We start from the raw sequence: 20368 nt of genomic DNA on the forward strand, positions 1-20368 counted from the left end.
TAAGGTTGAAGGAGTTGCAACAGGATTATTGTTTATATGTCTTTCCATTAAGACTCACACCTGACTAAACAATTTTCAGCTATCTTTCATTCTAGAGTTTATTGAAAGTTCAAAGCAATACTCTTTTATTTTGTGGGTTAATAATGTTTAAGCAGGACAAGCCTGTAATAGCTAGTTTTTTCCTGTGTAGCTGGTTCTAATCTTTATTTGCCAAGAAACAGGAGATCCACCTCATATCTTATTTTTATTTGTTATTTATACTGTATTCTACCTGCACGTGTGCCTGCACATGTGCCTGCACGCCAGAAGAGGGCACAAGATCTCATTACAGATGGTTATGAACCACCGTGCGGTTGCTGGGAATTGAACTCAGGACCTCTGGAAGAGCAGCCAGTGCTCTTAACCTCTGAGCCATCTCTCCAGCCCCTATTCTGTTAGTTTTTATACTCATAATAGAAACATCCATCTCTAGTTCATGACTTTCCTTATCATGGCTTATACTGAGGCCCATGACCTCATCCTTGGTCCTAACCTAGAGTGAGTATTTACCTTAATCATAAATCATAAAGAAGCCAGTTCTTCCTAGTGCAATTTACATGCTTGTGAATAAATCTTTTTTGCAGCTTTTGCTATTTTGCAGGAGGGCTTAAAATTACTTAAATCATGGCTGGGCATGGTGGTGCACGCCTGTAACGCCAGCACTCAGGGAGGCAGAGGCAGGTAGATCTCTGTGTGTTCTAGGGAAGCCTGGTCTACGAAGTGAGTCCAGGACAGCCAAGGCTACACAGGGAAACCTTGTATCAAACAAACAAACAAATGCCACGTCCGTCTCGCCAGCTGCGCAGGCTGCAACAGCCCTGTGACAAGCTTGGTGAAACCTGTAGGAGCATGAAGTTCTCCAAGGGGATGGATAAGGCTCTGAAGCCTGGATATTTGTTTAGGCGAAGACTCGGGCCTCCTGGGATGAGGAAATGGCTGGGGTAACTCGGATGGCTTGGTTTCACTTTTGAATTTCTGCTTTGTCTCATAGCGATTGCACACCCTTCTTGGAAAGAAATGGGGGCATCTTTGAAAGCCCTGTTTTCCCAGAAATTATGTCTCAATAGAGGAAATTCAATTCATTGAGACTGGGCTTGAATCAACTCTTAGAAATGCTATGTGTAACAATTCTGATAATATTTTCAAGTAATCAGTTGTAAAATAATTCTAGTTTACCACTAAATTTAGCTTTACTTTATCTTCCCAGGATAGGAACGTATTCTGTTCCAAGTAGCTGATGCAGTTAGTGAACCTTATGATAGTACATGGCGTAAAAGGAACAGGGGATGGAGAGCAGAGGCAGATGTCTGTAAAAGTTATGAAGCCTGAAAAGAACATTTTGAGAACGTTTGGAATCAAAGGCAAGATTAGCATAAGAATGTCTATACTGAGCCTAACGATCTGGAACTTGTCCCGCTATGGTCTTGATCAGGGGTTAAGCAAGATTAATTGATTACACTTGTTATGATAATATCAGCCTTTTTTAGTTGAACCTTTGACCTTCTTATGGTCTTTTCTTAGAAGTTATGTTTGATGACTATCTGTACTACGTGGCCACCTATCTTGGCACTCTTACAAATTCCTCTTAATGGTTTTTTCTGACTGTATAAATTAACTACTGAAACAGTAAAGTTTTGCAGCAGCATAAGAACTCACTGAGTCTGTGTTGTCTGTCGCGCCGAATCCTTCCCTCCTGAGATCTTCCAAGGACCCTGAATCGGACTTTGCCCTGACCTCCCGGGCCGGTCGGTGGCAAACAAACAAACAAACAAAGAAAATCACTTGAATCAAATCAGAAATTCTATAAAACCATTATCAGGAATTATAAAGTCATTAATGCATCTAAACAGTATTATTTCATGAAAGTACATCTTCATATTGATCTGAAGGAAATATGCCCAAACGAGGAAGCAATCACATCAGAGCATTGGCAGCAAGAATTTCCTCACTTCCAGCCACATCATGTGAGATGTATGAGAAATACAGCAATGGCAATCATGGAAAGCAAGAAGCAATCCAGAGACAAAATTTCTGGGGCCCATGCCTCACCAAGGGCATTCCTATCGCTGCCATGCACAAACAGCGGGTGTCTCTGTCTCCAGCACGCTCGCTTGCTTGCTGTAATATTTCCTGTATGCATGGCCTCCCCCAGTTTTCTTATTTGTTACTGAAAGGGCCTTTGCAATGGCCCCTAATAACTATGGTTTCACTTGTGAACGCTGTACTCGTCATACCTGTGTTAATATTAGTGTGTTAATATTAGTGTGTTAATATTAGTGTGTCTTTAAATGTCACTTTTGAAAGTTTGTGCATTCTGAGAGTAAGGCCAGCAGTCTGGATGCTGGTAAAACTGTTGAGGCCATGGCAAGCATCACCTCTGATGATTCTAGTCCAAAAGCTTGCTGAAAAATATTGGCGCCTGGGAGGCAGAGGCAGGGGGATCTCTGAGTTCTAGGCCTGCCTGGTCTACAATGTTTGTTGCAGAACAGCCACAGCTACACAGAAAAACCTTGTCTCTAAAAGCAAAAAACAAACAAACAAAAAATTATATTTTTGTACAAGATAACAAAAAATATAAGGACAACAATATAAACTGGCTTGTGATGGAGTCAAAAAGAAAAACAGCACTTTGAAATCAAGAAGGCTTTCAAGGGCTGGGCCTGGTGGCACATGCCTCTGAACTTAGAACCATATGGGAGAAAGCCAGTGAGTGCTCTTAACCTCTGAGCCATCTCTCCAGCCCCATCTGGGAGAGTTTTACACAGACAGGTTGAAAAGAGAACAAGCTAGGCACAGGTAAAGATAGAACAAGTCAGAGAATGAGAAGGAGCCAGAAGATTGGAACAGGTTGCTAGAGTTAGTTTGAGCCAGAGCAGCTGAGTTGAACCAAGCCAGCCAGAGTTTGAAAAGAACTCCTAAGGGTAAGTTTATTCAGTCTCAGAGGCTGGAAACATTCTAGGCCTAGATTTGATTGTACAGAGGCTAGAAGGTTCCAGTGCTAGACCTAGGTTAGCAAATGGAGGCAATCAGCAACCAAGACAACAATTAAAACAGGTGGATAGCCAGGTGCCATGGTGTACACCTTTGATCCCAGCACTCAGGAGGTAGAGGCAGGTGGATCTCTGAGTTCAAGGCCAGTCTGGTGTAACGTGAGTCCAAGACAGCCAAAGCTACACAGAGAAACCCTGTCTCGAAAAACAAACAAAAAACACATGAATAAAAGCTACAGTTTTTTTTTGTTTGTTTGTTTTTACAGAGATGTACTGGATGTTCTCTTCAGCAGATTGAGATGGTTTTTAAAAGGTTCTCTTAATATATCTTAATATATATATGGTTGTGAGCCTAGCCTTTAATGGCTGAGCCATCTTTTCAGCCTTCCAGATCTTTTTTTTTTTTTTTTAAGATATATTTATTTATTATTTATACAGCATTCTGCCTGCATATGTGCTTAAGAACCAGAAGAGGGCACCAGATCTCACTGTAGATAGTTACGAGCCACCATGTGGGTGCTGGGAATTGACATCAGAACCTTTGGATGAACAGCCAGTGTTCTTAACCTCTGAGCCATCTCTCCAGGCCCCTATGCCCAGATCTTAGGGTCCCCAAAGACTACCAGGAGCTGGACCACCTATGCAAGAGCAAAGAGCTTTATTGAGGCTTAAGCTGGTTTCTCCACTATCACCAATGCAGTGGATCAGGGAGGAAAGCCCTGAATAGCTGCATGGTAGAGTTTTTATTGGGATCTGAGGAAGGACTAGGAATTTCTGATTTAACAGTTACCCGATTGGGTGACATTCAGCAAAGACAAGCTTGTTAGAAAGAGATTGGCTTACTAATATAACATTGAGCAAGCTATCTGTAGACCTCAGGAATGTCAGGTATTTTCTGTACCATGAAATGTTCTACTACAAGGTGTTATGCCTGGTTTGCGAACCCCAAAAGACCAGGAATAAATAGACTCCACTGTAAATACATGAGGTTTTTTTAATTGTATATACAAAGCAGTATGAATTCCGGATGTCTCTCTTCAGAATGAAGCTGCCCAGGAGGTGTGACAGGGTCTACCTGAAAGAGGGAGTGGAAATTGATAGAGCAGAGACACAAAGAATGAGGACCAAGACAGTTTTTGGATAATGCTCCAGTTTACTGAATGTGCAAACAACACTTATAAAACAAAGGGTTACAAGCAACTCCTCTGGGGCACCTGGCAAGGCGTCTGAGCATTCACTCAAGGTTACGAAAAGTTTGCTATCTGGTTCCCCCCGGGTTGCCTGGAGCTTGCTGTCTACTTCTCAGGCTCAGAACACCCGGCTGCAGAGACTGCCACGGACAGTCTCTGAGAAACGGAACTTTAGATTAGACTCATATCTGCCAAGGCCAATCTTCTCTGACTCCTAAAATTCTTTAGACATAGCTGCTGCAGGATCCCTTTGCACACCTTTGTCTCCAGCAACATTTACATGACGATTCATAACAGGAGCAAAATTATAGTTATGAAATAGCAACAAAAATAATTTTATGGTTAGAGGTCACCAAAACATGAGGAACTGTATTAAAAGGTCACAGCGTTAGGAAGGTTGGGAGCCGCTGTAGAGTATGGATTAAGAGCCTGGCTTTTCACCGCTGTGTGCTCCTTGAGGTTCTGTGTGGCTAAATTCTCGAGTGGGGAAATCAGTAAAGCCACAGCTCCTAAGCTCAAGGACCTCACCAGCAGAATGAGCAGCAAATAAGCGGTGAGATAGCTAATTCTAAGGGAAAGGAGGCTTCTAGGTGGGCATGCCCCTCAGAGAAGCAGAGGCATTTACCTTCCTTTTATTTTTTTAGATTTATTTAGTGTTTATAGAGTGTTCTGCCTGCATGTGTGCCAGCAGGCCAGAAGAGAGCACCAGATCTCACTATAGATGGTTGTGAGCCACCATGTGGTTGCTGCGGACCTTTAGAAGAACAACTAGTGCTTTCAACCTCTGAGCCATCTCTCCAGCTCCCAGAGAGGCAGAGGAGACTGACAAGAAATCACAGTGCTATACAGTGCATGGTCTGGCTTGGCTCCTGACCTCTGTCTGTCCCTGAGGAAACCTTTGTATCTTTATCATCTTCTTTTTATCTATCTATCTATCTATCTATCTATCTATCTATCTATCTTTCTTTCTTTCTATCTATCTTTCTTCTATCTATCTATCTATCTATCTATCTATCTATTTTTAGGCAGAGCAAATATAGATTTTTGTTTTGTCTTGTTTTGTTTTTTTTTTTGAGACAGGATTTCTCCGTAGCTCTGGCTACAGAGCTGGAACTCTCTCTCTGTAGATGGGCTGGCCTTGAACTCTGAAATTTGCCTGCCTGTGCCTCTAGGATTAGAGCACTGAGATTATAAATGGGCTCCACTACACAATGGCAAATGTAGATTTTATTTTATTTAACTATCTTTTTAAGACTTACCTTTGTTTATGCATATGAACACTCTACTTGCATGTATACTTGCATGACAAAGAGGGCACCAGATCTCATTATATAGATAGTTGTGAGCCACCAGGTGGTTCCTGGGAATGGATCCCAGGACCTCTGTAAAAGCAGCCAGTGCCCTTAACCACTGAACCACCTCTCCAGCTACTAGATTTTATTTTTTAAAGGGGAAATGAGGAAAGAAGTCCCGAGAGTAGGAGAGGCGTCCATGTCAAAAAATGCTCTCCCCTTGTGTTTACTAGTTATTATTATTGTGTGTGTGTGTCGTAGCACACGGTGTGAGAAGACAACTCTGTGAAGTTATTTCTTTCTTTACACCTCTCTGTGGGTTTCAGGATCCAATTCATGTGTTAGGCTTGCACAATAAGCACTTTGCCCAATGAGCAAAGTTCTGTTCTATTCTTTGAGAGACCTTCTTATGTATCCCAGGCTAGCCTCCAACTTCCCATGTAGCTAAGGATGGCCTAGGACTTACGATCCTATTCCCTCTACCCGAGTACTGAGACCACGGGACTGTGCCGCCATGCTCAGCGCTAGAGATCGGACCCAGTGCCTCACGCACCAGGGAGCTCTCGCCAACTGGGTTAAAGTCTCCAACCTCTCCACCCACTTTTTCGACTTGAATTGGAAAGGAATGTCTGACTCTAGCCATAGATGGATTTCATCTGGTAAATGTTCTTCATAAATTCAGTGAGCTCAGTTGACACCTCCAAAGTTTCAAACACATTTTAAGTATAAAAGATACAACGTGGTGACCTATAGAGGGAAGCCTTTGTGTCCGGCTTTGAGTGCAATGTCTCAGCAAAGCCTTTGCTATGTTTGGGTTAATCAGTAGAGGCTGAGAACTTCCTTTAAAACTGTTTGAACCTTGAAGAAATGTTGTCTCCCTGGAAACTCTGTTTTTTTTTGTTTGTTTGTTTGTTTTTGTTTTTTTTCCTTTTCTTGGTTTATTTGAGACAGGATTTCCCTGGCTGTCCTGGACGCATTTCATAGACCAGGCTGGCCTCACAGAGCTCAGCTTTGCCTCTGCCTCCCCAGTGCAGGGACTAAAGGTGTGTACTACCATGCCAGGCTCAAGTCTGTGCTTCATACTACTTGAGAGTTTGTAGCTGCACAAACCTTGGTCCCAAGTCACTCCTGGCAAAATTTGGAGTTCTTACTTTTGATTGTGGCTACCCGTGGTCAAAGGGACTGAGATTTGTGTGTGGGAGTTGTATCCTCTCTCTCACTCTCTCAGGCAGCAAGGTCAAGATAACTTTGGTAGCTGGAACCTTTCCCAGCCCCAGTTTTTATTTTGTGTAATGACTGAATAAAAGTGGAGTGAGCTAGCTAGCCTTCTTGGAAGACTGACCCCCTCCTGCTTCACTGGAAAATGAAGGCCTAGCATCTTGTTGGGCCTCTCTTTCTACTGCTGCATCTATGACCACATCAACCATTAATAAAATCCTTCCAAAAATACTAGACTGCCAAAGATGTATTGAAATGAACAATGCTTTAATATTCCTTTCTGAGTATATCAGGTAAACAACAACAACAACAACAAAAATCTCTAAGTAGAAACACCTGGTTAGAAATGAGAGTCACGTGACAATCCTTATTCTCAATCTGAATGACTCCTCAAAAATGAAAGAGTTAGTATTTTGTTTGTTCATTTGCTTGCTTGCTTGCTTCTTTACTCCATGTAGCCCTGCCTGTTTTTGTTTATCTGCCCATCCATCCATCCACGCAAACATGTAACCCCTGAGGAATTATGAGCCAGGGAACAGATCAGATGTCAGGAAGTTTAATGTGCCTGAGGAGGAGGAGGAGGGCGGAGAAGTGGTGGAGATAATGAGTAAGCCATTAGGGCAGAGAGAGCTGGCCCAAGCAATCGCTAGGACCCTGAAGGGCAGGTCAGCAGAAAGGCCTGTTTGCTAACAACACTGGCTGTCCTGGAACTCTGTAGACCAGGCTGACCTCCAGTTCCCAAAGATCCACTTGTCTCTGCCACCCAAGTGCTGGGATTAAAGGTGTGCACCACCACCGCCCTGTGAAGCGAGCTTTTATTTTTAATTTTTTTGTTTGTTTGTTTTGTTTTTCCGAGGCAGGGTTTCTCTGCGTAGTCCTGGCTGTCCTGGACTCACTTTGTAGACCAGGCTGTCCTGGAACTCAACGGAGATCGGCCTGCCTCTGCCTCCTCAAGTGCTTTATTAAATACTGACCGAGATGGACTTCGGTCAGAACTGCTCCCTGGAACTTCCGGGTGAGTGGACCTGAGACACGCGTCGTAGGGCTTTTTAAGGAGTAAGTCCAAGGCCACCTCCTGTCCCATGAGGCGGTTATTCTTTTTCGCCTGAACTACAACTCCCAGCACTCCAGGAAGTTAGCTGGTCCTCGGGCAGGTGGGGCTTATAGGTTAATTGCCTGTAAGCTATTTACATTTAGGCACCTCCGCTATTCAGGTGTTCCCTTTGTTTTCACGGATTTCAGGAAATACGACGCGAAAGCTACTGGGCACAACCCAAAAATGAGTTCCAACAACTTCAGCTATGAGTTTTTATAGCTGTGGGTTTTCAGAGCTTAAGTTGTTGGGGTTGCGTGTTGATGGGTAGGCGAGCAGGACTCCGCTGACGGGGAGAGGCCAGCCAGCACGGAGCACCGAACAGTTTCAGAGGCCGGAGCAACCGCGAGCGGCTGGGCGGGGCTCGACGTTGGGCTTGCAGTGGGCAGGGCGAGGCGAAGCGGGGTGGGGGCAGGGGGGCGGAGGAGGGACCTTGTTGGGGAAACGCGGAAACTTAGTTTGCGCTGGGCGCAACTATGGCTGCGTCTTGCGCCGGCACTGCGGTCCCTGTGTGGCTGAGAGAGGAGGACCTGAGCTGCATCATCTGCCAGGAGCTGCTGGACGGTGCCACCACGCTGCCCTGCGGCCACAGCTTCTGCCTGCAGTGCCTCAGTGACCTGTGGCTCGCCCAGCACGCTGGCGTGGGTGGCCGCCCCTGGGCCTGCCCCCTCTGCCGCGAGGGCCTCGCAGACAGGCCCAAGTTGCACAGGAACACGCTGCTGCATGACCTGGTGGACAAGTACCGCCAAGCGGCGCAGGAGCTCCAGGCTGGCCCCGAACCCGCCTCCGCGCCTGAGTCTCCTCCTCACCCCGCGCCCCCTCAGGTAGGAAGCCTTCACTGCTCTGCAGATCGCGCTTGCACCGCTGTACCTCTTGCTTTCGTAATCTCCTGCCCCGTAACGTTCTCAATCTAATCTGTTTTCGGGAGGATCTTTAAAAAGTTCAGAAGTGTATAAAGAAGTAGAAAATCCCGGCATGGTGAGCCCACGCCTGTAATCCCAGGTTTTGGGAGGCTGAAACCGTGGCTTGTCCCACACAGCCAGAGCTACGTAATGAGGGTATTAACAGAGTAATAGCAGTTAGACAGGATTTAGAGTATTAGCAGACAATAGTTAATACTCTAAATCCCGTCTAACTGAGGTGTGGTGCACCCTAGCATATTCCCGTTTTTTCTCAGCCTTTCTGTGATGTCTGAAAAATTTTAGTGTGGTAGAGTATATAACAAATATATACATACATATATATATATAATAAAATTTGACATTTTAATTCTTAAATTCAACCAATCTATCTGTCTGTCTATTTGGGTTTTTTTTGTTTGTTTGTTTGTTTTTGTTTTTGTTTTGTGAGATAGGCTCTCTCTGTGTAATCCTGGCTGTCCTGGAACTCTGTGGACCAAGCAGACCTCGAATTCAGAGTTCTCTGAGGGGATTAAAGGCAGTCATCACCACCGCCCCCATTTTTATTTATTGGGACAGGCCTAACTAGTGTAGACTAAGGTAGGTTGAATCTGGAGTGAGTGACTCACCCAGCTTTCCAGGTTGGGGATTACAGATGTGGACCACTTGAACTCACTGAGCAGAGGTTCAGGGGCCTCCGCTTCTCAAGAGCTGGGATTAAAAGCCTGTGCCACCATGACTGCCCAACCATTTGAACACTTTTTAGTGTACAGGTCGATGGCATTTGTGGTATTTCCAGTACTGTGCATCAGTCATCTGTCATAAATAGGACCTGAATACCCAGTAAGCAATAGCCCCTGATCCCTGTCCCTCCAAGCCTCTGCGCATGTCTCCTCTGCTTTAAGTCTCTGAATTTACCTGTTGTACGTGTTTCATGTAAATGGGCCCTTTCCACATCTCTTTGTATTTATTTATTTATTTTATGTACATGAATGCTCTATCTTCATGTACACTTGCATGCCAGAGGAGGGCATCATATCTCAATATAGATGGTTGTGAGCTACCATGTGGTTGCTGGGAATTGAACTCAGGACTTCTGGAAGAGCAGCCAAGTGCTCTTAACCGCTGAGCCATCTCTCCAGCCTGCTACAATGTGTCTTAGCATCTGTTCCTATTTTCAATTTTACTCTTTCAGGCATGCACTGTCCCCCTGCTCCTCATTTAATTTTCTGTATAGTGTACGGATATGACTCTTAACTTCAAGCAGGGCATGGTGGCACATTTCTTTAATCCCAGCACTTGGAAGGCAGAGGCAGGCAAATCTGTGAGTTCCAGGCTAGCCTGGTCCACGCATAAGTTCAAAGACAGCCAGGACTTTGTAGAGAGACCCTGTCTCAAAAACAAAGCAAAACAAACCAACGAAAGAATCTCACTTCATCTCTTCATACCATATTCCAGTTAGTATTTATTGAAAAGACTCCTTGCCCCTTTGAGTAGTCCTGGTATTTTTTTTTTTAATTTATTATGTGTACAATGTTCTGCCTGCATGTATAGCTGCACGCCAGAAGAGGGCCCCAGATATCACTATAGATGGTTCTCGAACCATCCTGTGGTTGCTGGGAATTGACTCAGTCAGTGCTCTTAACCTCTGAGCCATCTCTCCAGACCCAATCTTGGCATTCTCGCAAGAAATTATTTTGTTATGTTTCTTGACTCTCTACTCTTTTTTCCCCCCCCTCCAAGACAGAGTTTCTCTGTGTAGGCTTGGTTCTCCTGGAAATCTATCTGTAGACCACCCTGGCCTCAAACTCATAGAGCTCTGCCTCTGGAGTCCTAGGATTAAAGGCGTGCACCATCACCTCAGTCAGCTGTTTGTTTCCATTGGTCTACCTGTCTGCTTTCATGCTACTACTGGTGCAGGATATTTGATCCCATTGTGAACCCCGAGAGTGTGAATTGTCTGTATTTGTTTGGAGTGGTTCCCCCTTAATATACACCTTTAACCCAAGATCTTTCTGTTTATTGTAAACAGGTGATTTTGGTGTGGTTCAGCCCTAGCACACACCTTTAATCCAAGAGCTTTCTGTAGACTGGATTAAAAAAAGCTAACCCTAGGTAAGAGGCTGAGCAAGAAACCAGCTGACAGGGATTAAGAAGAAAGGAGGGGCTTTGAGTTGAAGGGAGTTTAGGACACCATGGAGAAGTAGAAGGAGGTTTTTGGCTCTTCAACTTTTTGGGTTCTTTAGCTCTTTAGCTTTCTGGCTTTTAGTTTTTTCTTCCTAGACTGTCAGGTGAGCTAGCAGGCCTTTTCCTTCTGGGCTCTCAGCTGAGGTAGCAGCTTTTTGGCTTTTTCCTCTGAGACATGTGCTGAGAAGGAAGGTCAGCTGGGAGCTTTCTCTGCCTCTCTGAGCCAGCAGGTTTTTGGCTTTTTGGGATTTTCATTCTTTATAACAACATAGTACCTTGGTATTTATAGCTCCCTTCATTGAGTTGTGGTTCCTGGGTCCAGTTTTAGGGATCCAGAAGCCTACTTTTGCTTTTTTAAAGGTGGCAGTACAGAAAAGAATCACAGAAGTTATCCAGGAGCTGACTGGGCTGATGGGACAGCTTATAGACATTGTGAAGAACCTTCAAACAGAAACAACTAGCCTGAGATCTGGACTGGATTTGGTAGGTTCTGGTGGGAAAAGGAGGGGCTAGGGTGAAAGATAGCTTCCAGTAACGACAGGATGAGGCATGGAATGCACCGGATCTCACTTTTCACTATTCTGGCAAATAATGCGTGGCTAGAAATCTGGCATACTGGGTATGAGTTACTGGAAGCTTCAGGTAGGCTGAGGTCCATCCTTCCCACTCTATCCAATCAACTCTCTCTAAAACAATCTCTAGGTAAAGCCCACGGATTTGGAAGTCCTTGTCTTTAGTGACCCTTAAAATTTCATTTTATTTTTAGTTTTTGGTTTTTTGAGACAGGGTTTCTCCACATAATATCCTGGACTCCCTTTGTAGACCAGACTGGCCTTGAACTCACAGAGATCCACTGGCCTCTGCCTCCCAAGTACTTGGATTAAAGGGATGCACCACCATGCCCGGCTTCTTAAAATCTTTTTAAATATGTATTTATCTTTTTTTATGTTTATGATGTTTTACGTGTGTTTATGTATGTGCACTATGTGCATGCCTGATTTCTGTATAGGTCACAAGAGGATGCCGGATCCCCCGGAATCAAAGCTATAGATGGGAGTGAGCCATCCCGTGGGTACTGGGATTCAAACTCTTATCTTGGGTCCTCTGTAAGAACATGGTTTCTCTGTGTAGCATGGCTGTCCTGAACTTGGCTTTGTAGACCAGGCTGACCTTGAACTCACAGAGATGCACCTGCCTCTGCCTCCCTGCGTGTTGGGATTACAGGCGTGGGCCACTGGGCCTGATGCAACAAGTGCTCTTAACTGCCGAGCTAACTGTCCAGCCTCATTCAGTGACCTTTTAAAAAGTATTTTATTGTTGTATGGAGAGCAGAGTGTGTGTGTGGGGGGGGCGTGTGGGTGGAGGAGCAGAGCACAGCTCTCAGGAGTTCATTCTCTTCTTCCGCTGTTGGTTCCAGGGGTCTAACTCAGGTCATCAGGTCTGTGCGGCCAGCGCTTTAGCAGCTGAGCCATGTTGCTGATACTGCCCTTTTCCTTTTGAGGTGGCATTTGTCTTGTCGTCCAGTCTGTCCTTCACCATGGACTCATGGTCCTCCTGTACAGGCTCCTGATCACCCCTGAGCTCTTTTGAGAGTTCTTTAGTCCAAGCCTATGACAGTCTCTTGCCTGGGTTGTCACCATAGCCCTGCAAATCTTCCTCTCTATGAGTCAGCTATTTTCAACAAAGATGAACGTGGAACTCCTCTGCTTGAAATACTCTGACGCTGTCTGGCTTAGCCAGAGATAATCAGTTTTTGAAAAGGAAAAGTTTATTTTAGCTCTATTTACAGGAGCCCAGTGACCATGGCAGGAAGATGTGCTAGAGCAGAACCTTACCACATGAGAAAGGAGAGTAGGAGGAAAGGAGACCATGATTTTATATATAATATATATTATAGCCCTTCTGCCCTTTGTTTCAGCAAAGCCTTTTCTTTGTTTGGGTTAATCAGTAGAGACTGAAAACTAGTTTTGTTTGGTTTTTAAAAATAATTTATTTAATTTTATGTATGTTAAGTGTAAAGGTGTCAGATATCCTGGAACTGGAGTTACAGGCAGTTGTGAGCTGCCATGTGGGTGCTGGGAATTGAACCTTGAACCCAGGTCCTCTAGAAGAGCAGCCAGTGCTCTTAACCAGTGAGCCATCTCTCCGGCCCTGAAGAGTTGTTTTGAGATTGTTCGAACCTTGAAGAAATGCTGTGTCTCTGGAGCTCTGCAGTTGGTGCTGCCTGGGAACTTGCAGATGCCCAGGTCTCGGTCCTGAGGCACTCCTAGCAAACCTAGAGTTCTTACTTTTGATTAGGACTAGCTATGGTCAAAAAGGACGAAAATTAATGGGGGTGGTCTACTCTCTGGGGCAGCAAGGGCAGCGACACAGCTGTGGTAGCTGGAACCTTTCCCAGCCCCAATTAACCTTAGATATATTTGAATAAAGTAGCTAGCTTTATGGAGTGAGCTGGCTGGGGTCTCAGTCTTTTCCAAGAAGGCTGAACATTCCTTCGGAAAATGCAGGTTCAGCATCTTGGTGAGATTCTCTCTACTGCTGCACCTATGGCCACTATCAAACCACCTTCAACCTTAGGAGATAGGCCTTTGGGGAGCCATAATCTAAACTATGGCAGTGTCTGTCTGTTTGTGATTAAGACCCAAATTCTCACAGAACCAGTGAAACTATACAGGGTCCCATGCCTGTGCCCTCTCCTCATGACATCCTTCCTGGCCTTGGGTGTTCTGCCACCCAGGCACATCAGTTCCTGTAGGATGTCTTGTTTCTTCCCAATATGAGATGCCTTTCACAATATTTGCTGCATTCATTCATTCGTTAGCCCCATAAAAAAGCACATTAAGAAACAATAATAATATGGGCATGGTAATGCACACCTATATTCCCAGCGCTCAGGGAGGCAGAGGCAGGTGGATCTCTGAGTCCAGGACAGCCAAGGCTACAAAAAGTACACAGAGCAAACCTTGTTTCAGAAAGAAAGAGAGAGAGAGAGAGAGAGAGAGAGAGAGAGAAAGAGAGAGAGAAGGAAGGAAGGAAGGAAGGAAGGAAGGAAGGAAGGAAGGAAGGAAGGAAGGAAAGGGAAATACATAATAGCCAGGCTTGGTGGCAGATGCCTTTAATCCTAACTTCAGAAGCAGAGGCAGGTGGATCTCTGTGAGTTTAAGGCCAGCCTGATCTACAGAGAGTTTCAGGACAGCTCAGACTGTTGCACAGAGAAACCCTGTCTGGAAAAACCAAAAATAGATAAATAATAAATTGTGTATAGAGGGGGGGCCAGGAAGATGGTTCAGCAATTAAAAGCACTTGCTGCTTTTCCACATTACCTGGGGTTGATCTTCAGCACCCACATGGTAACTCACAGCCATCTGTTACTTCAGTTCCAGGGACTTTAATGTCCTTTTCTGGCTTCCTCGAGCACCAGGCTGGCATGTGGTACGCACAGACACACACAAGCAGGCAAAGCATTCATACACATAAAGTAAAAAGAAATAAGCCTGCCTGGTGTTGGTGTTGCATGCTTTTAATCTCTGCACTCAGGAGACAGAGGCAGATGGATCTCTGAGTTTGAAGTCAGCCTGGTCTACAGAGTGAGTTGCCAGACACCCAGAGCTCTACAGAGAAACACTGTCTCAATAAAGCAAAAAACATAACAAAATAAAATTAAATACAATTAAAAAGCCTGTTCAGACTTAAATTTAAAAATGTGATGGATGGAAAAGCTTGAGTGTATTTAATAAGTTCTATAGTTGGCTTTTATTTGCTTGTTTTTTTTTTTTCATTGACCGATAGGGTTCTTTTGAGCTGGAATATTCCTTGAGTTCTACAGAGCCAGTGACTTCCAGTGCCTCCCAGAGGAAAATTCGAGAGGTTCTCCATAACCTAGAAGAAATTCAGGACAAACTGCAAGGGATTGACAAATGGAAAGAAGCTCCTGGAGAACAAATTCAGGGTGAGCTGATGTTTAGCGGGGCAGGACTGATGAAGGAAGCCAGGTGGAGTGGCCACGTGCCCCTGACTTTGTTGCTTGGGGACAGGATCCAGAGCATGGCTGTTTCCACTGTGGTGGTGTAAGCTGAGGAGCAGCGGGCAGAGGTGTGGCCGTGGCTGTGTACTGGGATGTGAACTCAAAAGTATGTTCTGTAGGATAGGCCCAGAGTACAGCAAAACTCCCACTTTAGATGTGTGAACCTGGATCCGGGCTTATGGCTTGTCTTTCTGGAGACTGGAAGTAGGCTGACTTGGACTTTCCATTTTCATTTTTACTTGCACATGTTGTCGTGGTCGTAGGCATGTGCATGTCACAGCTTGTGTGTGCAGGGAAGTCAGAGGACAACTTGCAGAAACTGTTTTTAGATTTATGTGTTTGGGTGTTTTCCCTGCATGTGTATCTAGACACCCGTTTGCATGTCCAGTGTCCTCAGAGGGTGAGGGCATCGGATGCCCTGGTACTGGAGTTAGGGATGTTTGTGAGCCAGTTGATGGGTGCTGGGGACCAAGGTGGGTCTTTAACAAGAGCAGCAAAAGCTCTTAACTGCTGAGCCATCTCTCCAACCCCTGAGGTCTCTTTCTGTTGCCCAGGCTGATCACAAACTCCTAGGCCTAAGTGATCCTTTGCCTTTTTTTTTTTTTAAGATTTATTTATTTATTATGTATACAATTTCTGCCTGCATGCACGCCTGCACGCCAGAAAAGGGCACCAGATCTTACTATAGATGGTTGGGAGCCACCATGTGGTTGCTGGGAGTTGAACCCAGGTCCTTTGGAAAAGCAGCCCGTGTGCTTAACCTCTGAGCCATCTCTCCAGCCCGATCCTTTGCCTTAGTAGCTGGACTACACCATACCTTCTACCTCTTCTGGCTGCTTTTTGTATCTTAAAAAAAAAAAAATTCTATATGTGTGTATTTATTTATTGTACCTACGATCTTGGGTACACATTTCCCACAATCTGTGCAAGTATGAGGATAATTTAGGGAAGATGATTTTCTCGTTCTACCATGTGGGGATTGAACTGAGATAATCAGGCTTAGGGGCAAGTACTTTAACCATTGCGCCATTTCATCAGCCCTCTTTTTATTTTTTTAATTAGTAAATGTTTTTACTAACAATGCATGAAACTAAGCATAGGAGTATAAACCTTGGGAGCTGGAGATCAGGAATTCAGGGCCAACCTAGGGTACGTAAGAGAGACCCTGTCTCACAACGAGGATGGGGCTGGGGAGGGGTTGGGTGGGGAGAATAACATTAAGAAGGAAAAAAAGGCATGACACCATATAACTTGGCTAGCTGTGTTTGCCCTAAGTGCTGGGATTAAAGGCTTTACTTCTCAATATATCCTATGAGTTTAGGGGCACACAACTTCAATTCCAGCGCCCAAGAGGCAGAGGCAAGTGGGTCTCTATGAGTGCTTGGAATTCTTAGTGATATCTGTCTGATGGAGGGGGGGTGTCGGAATCTCTGTATTGTATTAACATTAAAATAGTACCAATGTGACAGAACCACTGTTCTTTTTGTCTGTGCATCCTTGGCTGTCTGGGACTTGCTTTGTAGACCAGGCTGGCCTCAAACTCACAGCACCCTGCCTGCCTCTGCCTATCTGAGTGCTGGGATTAAAGCCTGCGCCACCACACCTGGCTTTGGATTTATATTAAAAAAAAGTAATTAATGCCAGTTAGGCCTTAGACATTGGCTCTGGCCTCCCAAGACTCGACTACCCTGGCTACTGCTAGGTTTATGAACTTAGAAATATGTATCTTACTATAGCTTTTTAATAGTCACTTCTTAGGTTTTTGTCTTAGTGCTATGAAGGGTAGACCCCAGGGCTCCACACATGCTCAGCAATGCTTTACCTCTGAGTGTCTGTCCCCTGATGCTCTTTGCTTTTTTACTTGAGACAGGGTTTCTCTGTGTAACCCTGGCTGTCCTGGAACTAGCTTTATAGACCAGGCTGGCCTTGATCTCAGAGATCCACCTGCCTCTGCCTCCTGTGTGCTAGGATCAAAGGCCTGTGCCACCACTGCCTGGCTGCTTTTAGCATTTACATAATATCATGGCCTTTTGAGTTTAAGGTAAGCATGGATTACATAAGACCCTGTCTACAAACAAATAGAGAAGGGCTACTGATTGGCAGCTGTCCTGCTCTGCTGCCCGGAGTTACCACAGCTCTCGCCCTGGATAGTCTTTCAGCTCAATCTGGGCCTCAACTTTGCTCTATTTTGATATTACACATTTTACATATTGGGGGTTTGGGAGAAAGCTCGGTAGTTAAAGCATTTGTTGCACAAGTGTGAGAACTGAAGTTGGAATCTCCAGAACTTTTCACAAATGCCAGGTGGTTGTGGTGGCCCACCTGTAATTCCAGCTTGGGAAGGTGTAGAGGGCAAAAAAGCCTGTGAACGCAGATAAGCACTGGAGAAGCCAGGAAAGTTAAACACACAGCTCACCTCTTCAGTGGAATGGGGTGTGTAGCCATTCTTCCTGGAATGTCAGGAATGATGTAGTCTTACAACCTCATGATCCTTTGCTGCCTGATGACACAGGCTTTGTCAATATCTTCCAGAAGTTTTGTATTTCCTTGTCTCAGACCCTTTCCTCCTAAATCATGAGCAAGGCTTCTAGACCATTCTTATGGCCTATAAGTGATGTCAATTTTTCTTTACAACAGCCAAGTAGCTTCTGTGTTGTCTTGGGGCCAGACTAATCCATACTCCCATAGGCATTATGCCGTCAGTCTTGCCAGAGCCTAAATCTTGGGCACTATCTCTGAGTCAGAGTAAGCTTTCTTGTGAAAGAAGCCATGTGCACTTTGCTAAGAACTTCAATATAAACATGTCTTGAGCTTTGTTGTACTCATGGGGCTGAGTTAATTGTTACCTGAATGATTTTTTTCAACAGAAAGACCACAGAGCCAAAGAAGAAAAGAAGAACAAAGGGAAGTGTATAATCAAGAACCTATGGGACCTCTTTATGACGGTATTGAGGAATGGTATCCTCAGATCGTAAAGACTCCACCTCAGGTGTTTTCAGTCACTGCACAGCAAATGCCTGCAAATAACCAGCATTCTCAAGGTTATGTTCAGATTAGTTGTAGACCTACAAAAATGATAGATCTGAGGCGATTTAAAGAAGCAGTGAAGGCATATGGGATGCACTCACCCTATGTAAAAGATATTTTAGATGACTGGGCTTCTCAGTATAAAGTTACTCCTCAAGATTGGGGAGACTTAATTAGAGCTGTACTAGATACTGATCTTAAACGTCAGTGGCTTTTCTGGAGGAAAGAGGAAGCAGCTGATATGGAACAGAGTAACCGGATTATGGGAGTGAATATACGGAAGGACCAATTGTTAGGTGAGGGAAAATATGATAGCCTAACAAGGCAAGTACAGTTTGATGATGACACTATAGAGCAATGTCGTTTAGTGGCTTTAAGGGCTTGGGATAAGGTTGAAGAGAAGAGGAAGAGATCTATATCGATTGAAAGAATTCTGCAAGGCCCAGAAGAGACCTACTCTCATTTTTTACAAAGATTAACTTTACTCACACATAGACTAATATCAGATCCAATTGCAAGAGAATTGTCAATTAAGCTCTTTGCTTTTGAGAATGCCAATAGAGTTTGTCAGAAAGCTATAAGGCCTTTGAAGGATCAGGGAGCTCCTTTGGAGGAGTATGTTAGAGCTACTGCTCATATTGGACCTGCTGAATATAATGCTATTGTAATTGGAGAAGCTGTAGCTAAAGCTCTTCGATATCAGAACACAAAATGCTTTAATTGTGGGCAATTGGGGCATATAAGGAAAGACTGTCTTGTTACTTTAAGCAGTACTTCTTTGGAGAATAATCAGAACAGAGTGCCTCAAGCCCCAGGAGTTTGTAGGAGATGTGGGAAGGGCAAACATTGGATCGACGAATGTAGGTCAGTGAGAGACGTGCACGGTAATCTTTTGCCATCGAGAAACCACATGTAGGTCCTAGCTTGGGGTCCAAGAATAAAGTGAAATATCTGTAACTTCTCAAGAATCTTAGAATCCCAACCAGCCTTTCCTTCCTCAGTTTTTAGGAATTAGGACATTATCTCGGGCGAAGCAAAGTATGGAGTGGATTAGATGCGCAGGGTGTGAAGTAGTAGAGAGAAATTAAAACCTTATGTAGCTGATGTAGCTGTAAACCTATGGGGAAGAAATTTGTTACAACAGTGGGGAACTCAAATTAATACTACTTCAGTTTCAGACACAGCTCAGAGAATGATGTTAAAAATGGGATCCATTCCTGGAAAAGGTATTGGAAAAAAATATCAAGGAAAATCTCAGGCTGTACAGGTTGTCCAGCAACAGGACAAAGCAGGAATTTGGAGTAGGGGCAACTGGTAGAAAATCGACTGCCCTACCTTCGAAATAGTTAACTAGCGAGCCTGTTTGGGTGGAGCAATAACCCTTAAAAAAGTTACAGGCCCTTGAGCAGCTGGTAAAGGAAGAGATGCTGAACATATTGAGAAAACTACTATCCATTGAAATTCTCCTGTATTTGTAATAAAAAAAAAGAAATCTGGAAAATGTTAACCGAATTAAGAGCTGTAAATAAAGTGATTCAACTTATAGGGTCTTTGCAGCCTGGCATTACTTTCCTTATTGCCCAAAGATTGGCCTGTTACAGTTATTGCTTTAAAAGATTGTTTCTTCATCTTCCCATTTTCAAGAAGAGAGAAAATTGCTTAGCGTCTGTTAAACTATGTAATTTTATGTCAGTATCTTGTGCATAGACCACTGGAAGTGATCTGTAAACAATTTTCTCTTGTCTATTATTTACCATTATATGGATGATATTTTATTGGCTGCTTCTGACACAGACAGCTTTGAAAGAATGTTGAATTAACTACAAAAAAATTGCACCTTGTTGGGGATTACAGGTCGCAACTAATATGATACACAGAAGGAATTCTGCAAACTATTTAGGATTTAAATTTAGCCAACAGAGAATTGAGCCACAAAAGGTATAGATTGGAAGACATCAATTACAAACTATTTTTGCTTGTTTTATTTGCTTTGTTTTAATTTTGTTTTTGCAAACAGGATTTTACTGTGTAGCCTTGGCTGTCCTGGACTCGCTTTGTAGATCAGACTAGCCTCCAACTCACAGAGATCTGCCTTTCTCTGCTTCCTGAGTGCTGGGATTACAGGTGTGCTCCATCAAGCCCAGTGCAAGTACAAACTCTTAATGACTTTAGAAAATTATTTGGAGACAGTAATTGGTTATGACTGACAAGTGGATTGACTACCAAGAGTTAAGTAATTGATTTCAAGCTTTACATGGTGATTGGATTTAAATTATCTGAAACATCTAATGGCTGAAGCAGACAGAGAAGTGACCCAAGCGGAAGAAAGATTACAAGAGGCATGTTTGGGTCAGTTAGATCCTAAATCTGAGTGTATTTTGGTTATTTTTTACCTTCTGCACATTTCCC

Source organism: Psammomys obesus, unplaced genomic scaffold, assembly GCF_907164565.1.
Source record: "Psammomys obesus unplaced genomic scaffold, mPsaObe1.curated_primary_1811, whole genome shotgun sequence".
NCBI classification, from domain to species: Eukaryota; Metazoa; Chordata; class Mammalia; order Rodentia; family Muridae; genus Psammomys; species Psammomys obesus.